The sequence below is a fragment of the Peromyscus leucopus genome, chromosome 12, assembly GCF_004664715.2.
Source record: "Peromyscus leucopus breed LL Stock chromosome 12, UCI_PerLeu_2.1, whole genome shotgun sequence".
Lineage (NCBI taxonomy): Eukaryota > Metazoa > Chordata > Mammalia > Rodentia > Cricetidae > Peromyscus > Peromyscus leucopus.
The window spans coordinates 78,918,209-78,933,110 of record NC_051073.1 but is presented as its reverse complement, the minus strand read 5'-3'; the positions used below and the strand labels follow the sequence as shown (position 1 = coordinate 78,933,110).

The following is a 14,902-nucleotide window of genomic DNA, read 5'->3' as shown; positions in this document are numbered from 1 at the left end:
GGCCTCCACTGAGAACACAAATGTGACAGCTATGTTGAAGGCCACAGTGGGGGACTCAGGGCTTGCCAGACCAGGAGAATGTTCTCAGGTATCTGCCAGGGGAGTGTGAGGAGGGAAGTTTTCAGTGCCACGCTCTCCAATGTTTTCTCCATCAGCCTTTCAGGCTAACCCTCCTCTGTGCCGGAATCTCCTTCCCCTTGTCCTAGGTGTGTCCAGGACCTGGTGGTCCCAGATCTCGAGGAAGCTAGGAGTTCCTCAGCTTCTAACTGTGCCTTATACCTAAGAATTTATAAGTCCAGGAATCTGTCTGTGGAACAGGGAATTAAAAAGCCAGCAAGAAAAATACTGAAACCTTCAAACTAAGACTGATTTCTGAGTGCTGGAAGGGATACAACATGCTTAAAACGAGACAGTCCCTGAACCCGGGGCATGGCTCCGGTAGACTGTATGCAGGCTTAGCCTCTTTTGGGCCTATGAGTTCCATCCTTAGTTTTAAAAATGAAGCAGGAACCCCCTTCCCCCACCCCGTGTGGCTTTTTTGGATACTAAACTCTGATGCCATTCATCACCTGCACAGGGACACAGGAAATCCCAGGGATACCTACACAGCTACAAGAGGAGCTTCAGAGTTTAGAATAGGGCAGAGGACATCTGCACCAGGTCCTCTGCTCATCTGTGGGGTTGGCAAAGACCTGCCCTGGCACAGTTCTGAGGATCGTGTGCCTCTGCTGTGTAAACTCTATCACCTCCGAGGAGTCTTCCCAACATAGGCTATGCCTCTGGGGGTTTTCAGAAGAGGCAGGGGCCAGTCTGGAAGCTGGGTTTGTTCTCGAGTAACCTCTTGATCAGACCTATGTATCTCTCCACTGCTACCTGGATAGGCAGCTCTAGGCCGGAGGCATCTGTGTGTCTGCCATCAGTCTGGCAGCCTTCCTGGCTGAATGCACTTAGCTCCTGCAGACCCCTACCTTCCTCTCCCAAACGGTTAGCTTCCCAGCTTCTTAGAGGTTTCTAATGGGTATCTAGACACTCCTTCCTCCCCTCCAGGCTCAACCACTATGACAAGGCTTCCATCCAACGGAGCCTATGGTGTGGGTCCACCAGGGCACTGTATTCAATCCTCGGAGAAATGAGACCTAGTCTGCTCACCATCTCTGACTGGCTGAGGCACAGGGGATCCTGGGACAGTCAAGGGCCGTCATGTAACCTGCCTGAAGCCCAGTGCACTCATGGAGCCTTCCTTCAAAGGGCATGCGCATGGGCCGCTGTGTAATACAGTAAGTGATGGTGTCACTCTGACCAGTGGTCAAAGGAACTCCCCGCTGGGCTTCACCTATCTCAGAAGCACCTGGGGAGACTGTGAGCCACTTGTGAGGTTGCCAGGTTCCAAGTTCCCTCCCTACAGGGATATTTCAGACCCACAGCCTAATGGTGTGCAGAATCTCTTAACTCCATTTCCCAGATTAGGTACTTGAGGTTAGGTGACTTGCCCAAGGTTACGCAGAAAGCGAGGGAGTAGCAGAGCATGACTCCAAGAAGGGAACAGACCCCAAGGAAGCCCGCACTGCTTTACTACTGCAGCCAAGGTGGAGTTCAAGTGAGTGGCCTGCGTCTCGGTCCTAGCTCCGGTTTAAGAAGCAGGGGCAGCCCCTAGTGGAGGTAGAGGGAATAGGCTTTGCTGCTAGGGTGGGGGTTGGGGGCGGGGGCTTTCTCTGCTGAAGAGGACTGGGATATCTGTGACCACTGAGATCAGTCTGCCCAAGGCTTCCACACCACACCTACCTACATGTGGCCCCCATCTGCTCCGCACTTTTTCCCTACCGCATGCTCCGCCTAGGCTTCCTGGCTGCCAGTCTTTCTCAAAGGCCCAGGCCTACAGGGAAGCTCCTTCTGTCAAAATAGGGTTTTTTTTTCCTGGGGCTGGACAAAGGCTTGTAACCTCAGCCTCCCACCCCCAGCTTCCAGGTAGGAAGCTGCCTCTGTCCCAGCATAGTTGGGAGCACCTGTTGGCCATGTCCTGCCCATTGAGCTCCTCCTCTTGGTCCATGGTTCTGGCAGAGCAGTCAGGGCCACAGTGACCTTAGGCTCAGCTGTATGGCCTCCGGCCTCGAACTGGCTCTCATCTGTGCCTGGGCTGTGAGGCAGGGAGTCTCCAGCTAGGGAATACCTGCTTGATGTTCAGGGGCAGGGATTGAGACACCAAGATGTTCCCTGTCCTGCCTGAAGAGCTACCTTTTACCCTGGGAGAAGCCCTCCCTATCATTCCTGCTGCTTATAATCTTAAAGGACACAGGGTCAAGTGTCTGCATGCCTCAGCCTCAAGCACTTCCTAGTATCCACTCCCTGCAAAATCAGTTCCGATAGAGAGGCTGGGTTGGCCATGCCACAGGTTAACAGGCCAGGAAGTCCTAGAACCAACTCTTAGTGAGGGGCAGAGGCACCCCAGGAGCATTATCTCGTGCCAGCCCTCTACCCTGCCCACCAGTCCCCTGAGGACCTTGTGGGCACAGCCTTCAGCTGACAGCAGGACCTCACTTGCCCCGTAAGGAAGATCAGGAAGAAGCACAAACTCCTTTTGTTCCAAGTACTGTCACTAGGGCTGTCGGGCTTCCCTACTGCTCTGTCCACTGTCTTCAGGTGGAGGGTAGGCTGGCCCGAGGAGGCTCAGTCACCAATGCCCCCCAGCTACAAAGGGATGGATGGACAGGAGAGTGCGACAGGATCCGGTTTATTCTCCTTGGCAGGGTGGTCCTGAGTGGCAGGCGCCACCCTGTCCCGGGCTGAGGGAGGGCCCGAGGGCCATTTAAGGCCAATGGCGGGAGAAGCAGGGGGGCAATGTAGCCCCTGGAATGCGGTGAAGCCAGGCCGAGGCCCGGAGGCAGCTGTGGTAGGCCAGGGCAGGGCGCCCCTGCCGTCGGGGGGTGGAAGGCACCGGACTGTGACCTGACCATGGCTCCAAGGCCATGGACCAGGGCACACAGGCGCCCCAGGAAGTGGGGCACAGGGTCACATGACACAGAACATGAAACAGGGACATGGCTCACAAGCAAGCACATGGAAAAGTGAGCACATATTCACAGGCCAAAGACACCCAGCCACGGTCAGGCTGGACACAGACACAATAGTCCAGTGTCACACAGAGACCACATGGAGACACCATGAACAGACTAGGCCACAGAACTTAGGGACAGGGGAGGGGTCTTTTGGCACTACTTCACTGGAATCCTAGGAACGGGTGGCGGGCTGGTCTGGGGGAGCGGGACACCCCGCGGCCGCCGCCGCCCCCTCTCGGATTAGTCTGTCTTCCAGACTTTATTGAGCAGCTTCACCACCTCATCATAGATGATGAAGACGATGGCCACGTCCAGGCAGACCCGGCCCAGTCGGGGAACAGTGCCCTTGTAGAATCTGGGAGAGCAGAGGGTCTGAGGTGAGAACCGAGGGAGGAGCGGCCGGGGGAGGAAAGGGCGAAGAACAACAGCCTAGGGCAAGAGGAGAGAAGGCCAGAGGGGCCTGCCTTATCCTACTCACGCCTTGGGCCCCTCATTCCTCAGGATCTGCAAGCCGCAGTCCAGCGTGTTCCGGTACTTGTGTGCCTCCAGGCCCTGCAGGACACCAGAGGGCGGCAGTGCTTGGCCACCAGCCCCTGTCTGGGGCCGCTGTCCCCGCCTTCTCAGCCCCCCACCCCTACCTGCATCCTGGTCTTGATCACATCCAGAGGTGTGTTCCCAAAGACACTGGCCGCACCGGCAATGGCTCCAAAGACCCCCGTGATGAGTGGGTTCATAGGTTTGTTGGGGTTGTCTCCTGGATGTGAGTACAGTTGCGGTCAGAACACCGGGGTAAGTCAGAAGGGAGCTTTGAAGGCTAGGAAGAACCTGGGGCAGGACCCACAAAAAGCACTCCCCGCGTTCCGGTTCCCAAGAACAAGCGAGCCTTCAGGGTCTGGAATGGGTCTCTGGGCCACGGGTGTACCTCGGTACCAGTTGCGCAGTGAAGTCATAACGAAGAATCGGATAGCTTGGTTTGAGCCCTGCTTCAGTACAGTAGCCGTGAGGCCTTGGTATGTTCCCTTTACCCCTGGGGGCGGCAGACATGGGGTCAAGCTGGGCCCTCCAGGTCCCACCTGTGGGCAAGGGGGACCCACTCAAGCAGAGGCTCTTCCCCTTGGCTGAGTCTCGATTCTCCGGGGCTTACCTTGTTCCCGAATAATCTCTCCGAACTCCGTGGAAAAATCCTCGGTACTTGGGGTTGGGGAAGTCTGGTCATGGATGAACTTTACCTGAAATGAAGGAAGCAGAGCCCTGATTCCTGGCCACCAGCAGACCCACGGCCCACCAAGGTCAGGTCAAGGCTGGGGAACCCCAGCTCTTCAGCAGGAAATGCCCCCCAAGGCTGTTCCGGAGTCCGGCTACATAAGGGCCCCAAGACCTCAGAGGGCTCCCAGGTTGAAGGCCTCCAGCGTCACATTTGCTATTCTGTAAACTTGGGATAGTGAGTTAGGTTAGGTTTTCTATCTGTAAAGGCAGCTATAAAGACTTGGCTCCGCTGGGCCTGTGGCACACGTCTTTAATCCCAGCACTCAGCAGACAGATGAGGCGGATCTCTGTGAGTTCAAGGCCAGCCTGATCTACAAAGTGAGCTCCAGGACAGCCAGAGCTGTTACACGGAGAAACCCTGTCTTGACAAATCAACAAAGCAAGACTGTTCATTGTTTCTGTTGTGATGGGCAGCCTCTGCAGGAGCCCCTTTCTGCCACCACCCCTAAGACGCTCACCGTGAATCCGGTGTGCATGTGTGGGGACCCTTCCCACTGTGACAGTTTCCACGGGGCACATGGCCCTGAAAGCCTGGGATTCTCCACGAGCCTCACCCACACCCTGGCTACCCCCCACAGCCTCAATTCCTCACCTTGATGGTCTCCATGGGCACACGACCACCACTGCCTCCATCACGCCTGCGCCCAGACCACACAACAGCCCTCGACTGCTGTCGAGCCGACCCTGGGCATCCCGCATGTGGTTGCTGAGGAACTCGAACGTCCCGAACCTAAAGAAGAAAGCATGTGAGAGGGCCGCTGAGACCACTCCCTCTGGGGTCGCTCAGGCAGAGCCGAGTCTCACCTGACAGCCGCCTTGGGGATGGAGCCGTAGAGCAGGGAGCTGAGGCCGCGGTACAGGCCCAGGACGCCATGGCTGCGGACAGTTTGCCGCACGCAGTCCCCTACGGGGAGGCGCGGTCAGGACCCTGGCTCCTCCGCCCCGGGATGCCCCCACGCCACCCCGCGGCCGCCCCTCCTCACCGATGCCCGGTAGCGCGGTGGGTTCGCGCGTTCATCCAGCTGCAACTGCGTCTTCACGTACTCGGTCGGGAAGGTGATGCAGATTTCTATGCCTCCCGCCAGGCCGCCTGCAGGGACCGAACGCTCGGGGCTAGGGACACCCTGGCCGGGTGGACCCAGCCGCCGCCGCCGCCGCCGCCGCGCGGCCCCTCCCCCGCCCGGACTTTGCCCGCCTCGCGGCCCGCTGCGGACGGCGCCCACGCCCCCACCCGGTGGTCTCCACCTGGAATGCCCGAGAGACTCCCGGGAGAGCTGGCGCGTGGCTGGGGGCCCGGGTCGCGCCCCCGGCACCTCCGCCCTCCGGAAGTTGGGCGGGGCCTGGGCGTCCCCGGCCCACCGAAGCGCGGTCGGACAAGCGGCTCGGAGTCGGGGCTCCGAGGGCCCACCTGCCAGGATTGCCTTCCGGGGTGCGTCAGCTTGGCCTTCCCGGACCCGGGCGCGGCGGCCGTCAGAGCGCGGGCGCGCGGGGCGCGCGGGCGCAGCCATGGCGGGGAGGAGGAAGGGCGCCCGGCGTCGACCTCGGGTCCGAGCCTCCGCGGCGGGGCACTCGGGAGGCGGCGGGGCCGGAGGCTGCTGAGACGGCGACCGGTTCTGGTTCTGGAGGCGGACGGTCACGTCAGCTCCGGGCTCCGCCCCGCGTGGCCTGAGCTGAGCCCCGCCACGTCCCGCCCGTGCCAGCCGGGAAACTGAGGCTGGGGCGGGTGCGCGGAGGCTCGCGTCGGGGCGGGGAGCAGAGAGCAGCCAATGGTCGATGCTGGGTCGCGGGAAAACGGAGAACCTGGGGTCTGGGGCGTGGTCTCCGGACAGCGGTGCTGTGCCAGGGCGGGTAGCAGTGGGTCAAGGTGCAGTGTCTGTAACTCCTGGAGTGGAGACACGTGCGCCTGCAGCGCGCCGTGGGCTTAAGGTGGGCTTCAAGGGACAGGACTCCCCAAGATCCCGGAGGCGGTAGGGACACATCCTCCCCTGTCGCGTGAGGCCAGCCGTCTGGACACATTGTAGTCACCGAGCTTGGCCTTCGTGCACCCTAAGGGGCCGGGCGAGGATCACTCCGCCCCTCCGGGGTCCGTCCGGAAACAGAATTCTCCTAGGCAGGTTCCCCGGACAAATGCAGGTTCCCGTTCCTCTCGGGTTCTGGCAAATCTTCAATGGCTGAAGGGCCGGTTAAGTTGGCCTTTGTTCCTCCTACCCACACAATCACCAGGCAGAGCTGCTTTGCTCTGATAAACATGTTTTAATATTCATGGTCGGCAGGAGCTGAAGGTCTTGTGAAGTCTTTTGTTGCCGTACATATCCTCAAAGCCGCCTGGAGGGGGCAGCCCCAGACAGCTTGGGGTGAAACTCCCAGGAATCTTTGCAGACTAGAACCTTTGCATGCCAAGGCCCGGGAGTCCACTTCCCTGTTGTCTCATGGCAGCAGTCACTTTGGGTGGCCAGTGGCCTCCCAGGCTCTGGATCGGCTCAGAAGCCATCACTGGCTTCAGCAAAGACAAAAAAAAAACAAAAAACTGCCCAGATAGTGTACCTCCAGTTAGGGTCCTTTGTGGTTCCGGAGTGCCATGTTTCCTGAAAAGGTTAATAACTGGGTCGAGGGTGGGGTGTGGACACAGTGCCCAGTACACATGCAACTCAGGGAAGGCTCCGTGCAGGCAGGAGCAGTAGAGTATCCATAGGAGAGCAGAGCAGAGCAGAGCTCACTGCCAGCCTGGATTTTGGTCTCTAAAGGGAGGAGCTCATAGTCAGCACAGATCCCGCTGCCTCTTTTTTTGGAATAGAGTCTTGTCCTGGATGCCCTTGAGTAGTCAAGGGCTGAAGGGACAGTATCGGTTCCACTAACCAGAGCCTAATGCACAGGACCAGCAAGGAGTATGGGGATTGCTGTTGGGGGGCAGTGGGAGGCTGGCTAGGTTGGAGGTTAAGCTGGATCCCAAACTGGACACTTAGCTCAGGTGGACAATAGCTGGTGAAGGGCCAGCGTGTTAGCACTACAATACACCCCTCCCCACCGGGGTTAGCACTACAGTACACCCCTCCCCCACCGGGGTTAGCACTACAGTATATTCAGGATCCAACAGCCTCGGCAGTCTATTCCATGCAATCCCAGGGGGGCTCCAGTGCAAAGCCTTTACTAGCACACATCAGAAAGAGCTCTCCCAGAGCCTCGTGGGTCACAGCAGCAGCCCACAGCAACAGGGCACAGAGGTAAGGAGAATGCTGGCTGGGCCAGTGTTTCTGGCCACACTGGGTCCTTCCCACCTCTACCCACCCATCTGAAGCCCAGCCAGGGCAGGGCAGCATGAATTACCTTTGTCCCTCTCTACTCCAGGGTGGCACCTGCCAAACACTAGCATGCATAAGAGCAAGATTGCAGCTCTCATGTGCTCTCCGCGTGCTCCCTTGCAGGCACTGAGTGTGTCTGTCTGCAACAGATGAGAGCGTATGGCCTGGAGCTCTAGGTAACCATGGAAGGAGGGACTTGAAGACAGGAGCCTCCGGGAAAATTAAAGCCGAGGACATGCATATTGGCATCTCTGCGGTCTGGATGGGCTCAGTTCTCTCATGCTTTACCCATGGGTCTCACTGCCAAGAGAGATGCAGACCACACTTGTCCTTTATTAAATTGGCCTCTGCATATGGCTACCCATAGGTTAACACACTTTAGGGAAAAGAGAAGCAGCTCTCCAATGGAGGCTGCGCCTACAGGGAGCTGCTGTCTGTGATCGTGGTGATTAAGGACCCTTGTAAACTTAAACAGTCTGTGTCTCCTGGCAGCTCATGCCATGTGGCCAGGGCATGCTGTGTGGATGGGACACTTTGCTGTAACAGGATGATGGCCCTTCACTGGCCTCTGTGGGGGCTCTTGCTGAGGGCACGAAGCTTCTGGAGGTGCTGTAGGCAGCTGCCAGCCATGAATGCCTTTGCAGGCTGAGGCTGGCAGCATTAGTCCCACAGACCTGCTTATTTTCTAGTCCACACCAACCAGGACAGCTTCCTTGCCTTGGAGTCACAGTACAAAGCCTGAGGGTGTGGCCTGGAATCACAGTACAAAGCCTGGGGGTGTGGCCTTGCAACACACATGGCTTGAAGCAGTCTTGGCGTTCAGCAGTAGGTTAGCAAGTGCTCCTGAGAGGTGGTTTTTCCATAGCATTAGAAACAACAAGTTTGGGTCAGGTGACACAGGTCCTGGAGTCTGATACCCAGGAAGAACTTTAAAATCATACACTGTCGCCTTGCTACTTCGGTGAGGTAAGTAAAGCCACCCCTTCTAAACTGTTGAAACATTCATCCATGTGGTAACATTCCTGCCAAGTACTTGGCGGAAGGGCATCACTCCCACGGGGTCACTAACCCCGGCGCCCCAGGATCCACTGGCTGTTTTGCAGGAATACAGCCTGGCTGCACAGAGCCCAGCCCAGCGCTGAAGGTTTCACTGGATAGCTGTGTGCCAGCGGGCACCCACTGCCATTGATAAAGCCCAGGGCTGTCAGCCAGCCTGCTTGTCTCGCACACGGGAGGTACATGTCGGTGCAGTTCCTAAGGGGGCCGAGCAGAACTGATGCAAGCCGTTCATGCCCAGGCCTACCCCAGCCTCCCAGTGATGCAGAGCAGGGCAGTGCTAGGCAGAAGGCTTCTTGAGCCTGAAGGGAAGGGGTCACTCCTAAAGTCTTAAAGTGACCCACTACCAGGAACTGGCCCAGGCTAGAGTCACCATCAGGGACTGGCTGTGCCAACCAAGGCCAAGGCTAGTACTTACTTTGCTCAGTCATTGTCTCATGACTGATGAGGTAGGCTACAACTGAGTCCGCAGAATTATGTCTCCAGGCCAGTTGTGCACCAGGCAAGCAGACCATAGCCTGCAAAAGTCCTAGGCACTCTGCTCACTTCCCTTCAAGAGCCATGGCAGCAGCTCCTTGACTGGTTTGGGACTGTATGACTGCAGCATCCTGCATGGAGTGTGACCCACAGTAGAGGCAACAGGACTTGGAACCTGCAGGCTGTTCTGCAGCAGATCAGCACTGGCTCCACCCAGGCCTTGCTTACTGCAGAGCAAGTGTGGATGCATGACCAATCTGCTCCTTAAAAGGAGATACCACCTCCAGGGGCCTTGCAAGGGACCACATGTGGTCTTCTGTGACCCTGTGGTATCACTCAAAGGTAGCATACATAGGTGGACCAGTCAGAAGACAGTGGCCAGCCACCTAGATATATGAGGAGGGTGCAAGGTTGCTGTAGGCATCCTGCAAGGAGAGGTACTGGTCCAGGTCCTAACCCAGCATGGAGCAGCCATGAGTGTGTGTTGTCAGCCAAGGAGTTGCTGCCAAGGCTCTTGAAGGTGCCATGGTGGTCAAGAAACACGGATCTGCTTTTTCTCCACTTCCCTCAAAACCTTCTGCCTGAGAGCCAGGCATGGTGGTGCAGGAGGCTCCTAAGTTTGAGGTGGTGTAGTAAGATGCTGTCCGGAAAAAGCCCTAGGTTCTCTTTCCATACTTGGAAATGTGATGTGGTGTGTGTGTGTGTGTGTGTGTGTGTGTGTGTGTGTGTGTGTATGTATGTGTGTGTGTATGTGTGTGTGTATGTATGTGTGTGTGTGTGTGTATGTGTGTGTATGTGTGTGTGTATGTATGTGTGTGTGTGTGTGTGTGTGTGTGTGTGTGTGTGTGTGTATGTGTGTGTGTGTGTGTTTAGGCATGGCACGCCAGGTATCCCTTTACCACTAGCTCCACTGGCATGCTCACAACCAACCTCATTTACAGTACTCGCACCGGGAGGAAAGCATGTCCAGGTGGCTTCTGTCCCAAGGCCCTCTGCTGGTTGGCCTCACCATTGGCTCTTCCTGTGGGACAGGTGTTACTACTGCCCTCCCCCTTTTGGAGAAAAGGAGACGGGAAGTCACTTGATGCTGGTCACAAAGCCCAGTCTGCTTACCCCCTCTGTGACCTGTCCTGTCTAGGAGCAACGTGTGAGGCTAGGGAAGTCTAAGCGCACTGGCCACCCCTGGGTCCTGGTGCCTGTGCCCACTGTGCTGTAGCATAAACCTCAGGGTTCAGCTGGCGACCCCTGAGGGGCTCAGGAGTAGCTGAAGGCAGCGCCTACTGCCTTCCTCCTAAACCAGTGAGTGCGTCTCAGCTTTCCTACGCTGTGACCCTTTAATGCGGTCACAGTGTCCTTGACTGGGCCACCCTCCGCTGGCTTGTTTTAAAATCGAATCTGTCAGCTTTAAATCTGCGCTCCTCTGTCCTTTCCCCTCATGGGCTTTGAGCTAACATGGACATCTCCCGGGATGAAGCCGTCCAACAGTGGTTCTCAACCTTCCTGACACTGCGACCCTTTAATTCAGTTCCTCATGTTGTGGTGACCCCCAACCGTAACATTATTCTCACTGCTACTTTATAACTGTAATTTTGCCACTGTTATGAATCATAAATATCTGTGGGTTTTGGTGGTCTTAGGTGAAAGGGTCATCAACCCCCAAAGGGATCGTGACCTGCAGATTGAGAACCACTGCTACAGAGCAAAGTGTTCTGAACATTTCCCAGATCTCCACTGTTCCAGATGTAGCCACCCAAGGTGGCTTCTTAGAGGACACAGGGAACAGGGGACTCAGCAATGCTCTTGGTGAGCACTCAGTCCTGCTGCCCCGGCTGGCTCCGGTCTAAGAGTCCTGCTCTCTCCCTTTCTCATCCCCACCCTGGGCTGCGTCCTCTCAAGGCACTTCTGCACAGTTGGCCTTCAGTCCCGCCTCCTCAGACCTCGGCCTGACACTCACTATGACTTCACTCCTGGCTGCGGTTCCTAGCTGGTGGGTGTGGAGGGCCGGCCCTAGCCTTCACTGGCCCCTTGTTTAGACTATTCCTTCTGACTCTAATCCTCACAGCAGCCGGGGTGACTGCACCCTCAACAGGCCTCAAGGCTGCCACCGTCTTTGATCTCATTCCTGCCATCTGGGAGCACTCCTCTGGGCGGTCCCGACTGGGCATTGTAACACGACCACCTTCTCCCAGGACGCCAAGGCAAGCTCCTCTAACAGACACGAGCACCACTCCTGGCCTCCATCTCCAAACTGCGACAGAAGGGCCCAAATACTCTTTTAGGCTAAACCCGCCACTTCCTGTTGGTGGCTTTGTCTTGGCTCTGGCTGGAGGAGGTTGGTCCCCAGCAGCACTTTGCCACTGCTTACTGGTCATTGCTTAGGGGCAGGCATCACAGGGTAAGACCAAGTGACTGTGACCTGCTAGCTGGTCATCTGAGCATCCCCATGGCCCCCCAGCAGGCTGCACTGAGCCACCTCTGGCTTTAGCCCTCAGCAAGGACCATGTACTCAATCACTAAGGGCTGGATGACCCAAAACAACTTGGTTTGAAGGGTGATATGATCCCAACATTGAGAACCATGGGTTTCCTGGAGTGTAAGCTGCAGCCCAAGGGCTCTGAGAGTGAGTCACCTGTGCTGCATGCGTGGCAATCACTGCCTGTGTGCCCTGGGACGATACCTAGAAATGTCCAAGGACAACAATGAGGAGCCAGATTCTCGGCCAAGTTTGCCAGCTGCTGTGGCTCCTTAATAGTTGGCACTTGGCGCTCTTGGGAGTGAGCAGGCATGATTCCACCATGTTAGCTGGTTTATGCAACTTCACTTTGCCCCACTGGGGACAGGCTCAGGCTGGACAGAGCTGGCGATACCTTCAGGGTCTTGGCAGCCCCTCCAGGCTGCCCAGCCGGACTAGCATACTCTTGGATTCAGGTCTGAGCCACCTCTCATGGCAGAAACACGTTTCAAGCTTGAGGTTAGCTTAGGTTTTATTTTCTTTCCACAGGAAGTGGAGTAGGTGACAGGAAGTGAATTCTGCCACACTAGATTGAGTTACGGCCACCTGTACTCTGGAGAAGATGCCTTAAGAATCTGCCTTTTGTCGGGGCTTGAGAGTCGACTTGGCGGTTAAAAGCACGTGTTCTTGCAGAGGACCTAGGTTCAATTCCCAGCACCCACATGGCTCATAGCCATCCAGAATTCAGTTCCAGGGAATCCAACTCCCTGTCCTGACTTCCTAGGGCACCAGGAACGCATGTGGCCCACAGACATACATGTAAACAAAACACTCACACATAAAAAAGGGGCTCCTTTTTAAAAGGAGCTGCCTTCTGTTCTTCCCCGCTTCTTTTGTTTCGAGGGGCATTGAACCTGACGTCTCTCGTCTCTCGCAGGGTGAGCAAGTGCCTCGCCGTGGCTCGGCTACACTCACAGCCTCTCTTTCACTTTTGTTTGTTCTCTTGAGCTGTACACAGCCCAAGCTGGCCTGAAACTTGAACTCCTGCTCCTGCTCCTACCTCTCGAGCTGCGGCTGTCGGTGTGCCCCACTGGCTCATACTTTTTAAACCTTGAGACTACGTTTCATGAAATTATCCAGGCTGGTGTTGAACTTACTGTGCGGCTGAAGCTGGTCTTGAATTTTCTATTGAATTTTCTATGCTGTCTTAGCCTTTAGAGTAGCGCGGATTACGGGCCTCTATCACCAGGTCTGGCATACGATCCTTTCAATCTGAATAAATTTAATGGGACTGCATATCCCTCCCAGTTTTCACCCTGTGTTCTAGAAGTGGCCACCCCCTTAATATCGGTACCCCCCCCCTCACCTCCACCCCTGGCAAGGAGCTCAGAGCCAGGTCAGATGGCATGCCCCTGTCTCCAGAGTGCTGGGATTACATGTATGTGGTGTCCTGTCCAGTACTAAACCCAGGACTTTATGTCTGTGAGGCCAGCACTGTACCAACTGAACGCCACCCCTAGCCAACAACAACCGTCACACTCGCCACTCACCCAGCCTGTTTGTTCTGAGCAGTGTGTTAGAGCCACACTGTGTGACCCACTTAGCCAAGGAGTGGGGCATGGTGGTGGCTGGTTTGAGTCTTCCCGCAAAGCGCTCTTTTGGGGATGCATCAAAGCAGGGCAGCTACTCCCGTGTCTCTTTATGTATAAGGTTTTGTCCACTTACGGATGACTGTGACATTATCAGACACCTGTATGACAACCTGCTGTTCTGACTTGCTGTAACAGGCCAATAATGTCAATTTCTACTGATTACACCATGACACAGCCACTTGATTTTAGGATGTGGCGGGATAACGCAGTGCCATGGAGGCCGTGCTCTTGGAGCTGACTAGTCTGACACAGAGACCTCCAGGGCCTGTGCTTGCTCACTATGAGGCTCTGCACTGTCCTGGAACACTGAGATTCTTGCCTGGACAAGGGCTGGGCACTCCTTGTACTGTTAGGTGCTGTTGGCACCAGTGTGGAACACAGAGGAGGCCAGAAAGACAGAGTCAGAAATGCGGTTATATAGCAGTGTGGTGACCTCGTATGCCAGCGGTCTCCTGCCTGTAGCCAACCAGGAGCTCTGCTGATGTGTTCTGACATGGGACACTCTCCAGAGCTGGTTCTCAGGGACTGACTGGATGGCAGTGTGTTTCCTCACGTGGCCAGGAGGCACCTTCCTGATCACTCAGAACACCTGGAAGTCAAGGTAAGTCTTCAGTTCCCGTGACACCCCCTCCTATCCAGGTGCCTCTGCCTGAGTGCTCCCCTGTGACCCTGGCTGTCACCCCGCACACCTGTGCTACGCTGGTGGGCCCGAGGGAGAGAGGCTCCTTGCTGCCCCCAGGCTGTGATGAAGCTGATGTCAGACTTCTCCCAGCAGCCCTTGCTTCTGCTGCCATTTGCACATACTCCTCTCTCCCAGACCAGGTCTCTGGCCTCCTGTACCCTGAGAACTTTGCCTTCCTTACCACAGAAGTCATTTGTCACCATGCCCGAATGCTGCCGTACAGGAACTCCTGTCTCAGGCGCCCATGCTCCCAGCGCTTGCCTCCTCCACACAGCTTACCCTCCCAGCAGCTCCACTCTGGCTCTCTTTGGCATCTGCTCTCTGCCTCTGCTGATTTCAAGGAGCTCAGCTCATGCCACCTGGCCCTTCACCTCTTAGGCGTTCTCAGTCCTAGGCAGGGCCACTTCTGCGCCTGACCTACTCTGGGGACTGGAGAGAGAGAGATGGGGACAGGGAGACCCAGAGTGCTGATATGTCTCTGAGGACCTCGTTGGACCCACAGCCCCGCTTCCCATCGTCTCTCCTCAATCCTCTAACTCCACGTGGCAGGCACATAGTTCCTATTTCCCGAGGAAGTGACAACCCCCAGAAGAGCTCCCCTGCTGCTCTGGGACTGTGGAAGTCCCCCTCACTGGCGCAGTGGATCACTAATTTCTGGTCTTGCTCCATACCAGGCTCCCAGCAAGCCCGTATCGACAGGCCAGTCCTGTAGGCTTAAGGAAATGCTGTTCTGCCTACCAGAGAAACAAAACACAATGGATCTTATTTGCTGTAGCCTCATGTTACCCAGAGGCTGCCACTGCTCCACCACTCTTTCCAGGATACCTATTCAGGAGAGCTGTCCATCAGACATCACTTCTAGGTAATGATACAGTGTTCAGGACACTACGGTCTGCAGCCTTCTCTGGCCACTTTCCAGTTCTACTTCTCCCTGCTCCTGGACATTGAGGTGCCAGGCCTATTCA

General features: G+C 56.3%; 1 pseudogene; it reads right to left on the bottom strand.

The window, feature by feature from the left end:
• Nucleotides 1-2,710: 2,710 nt before the first annotated feature.
• On the bottom strand, nt 2,711-8,859 carry LOC114680984 (annotated as a pseudogene).
• Nucleotides 8,860-14,902: the final 6,043 nt, after the last annotated feature.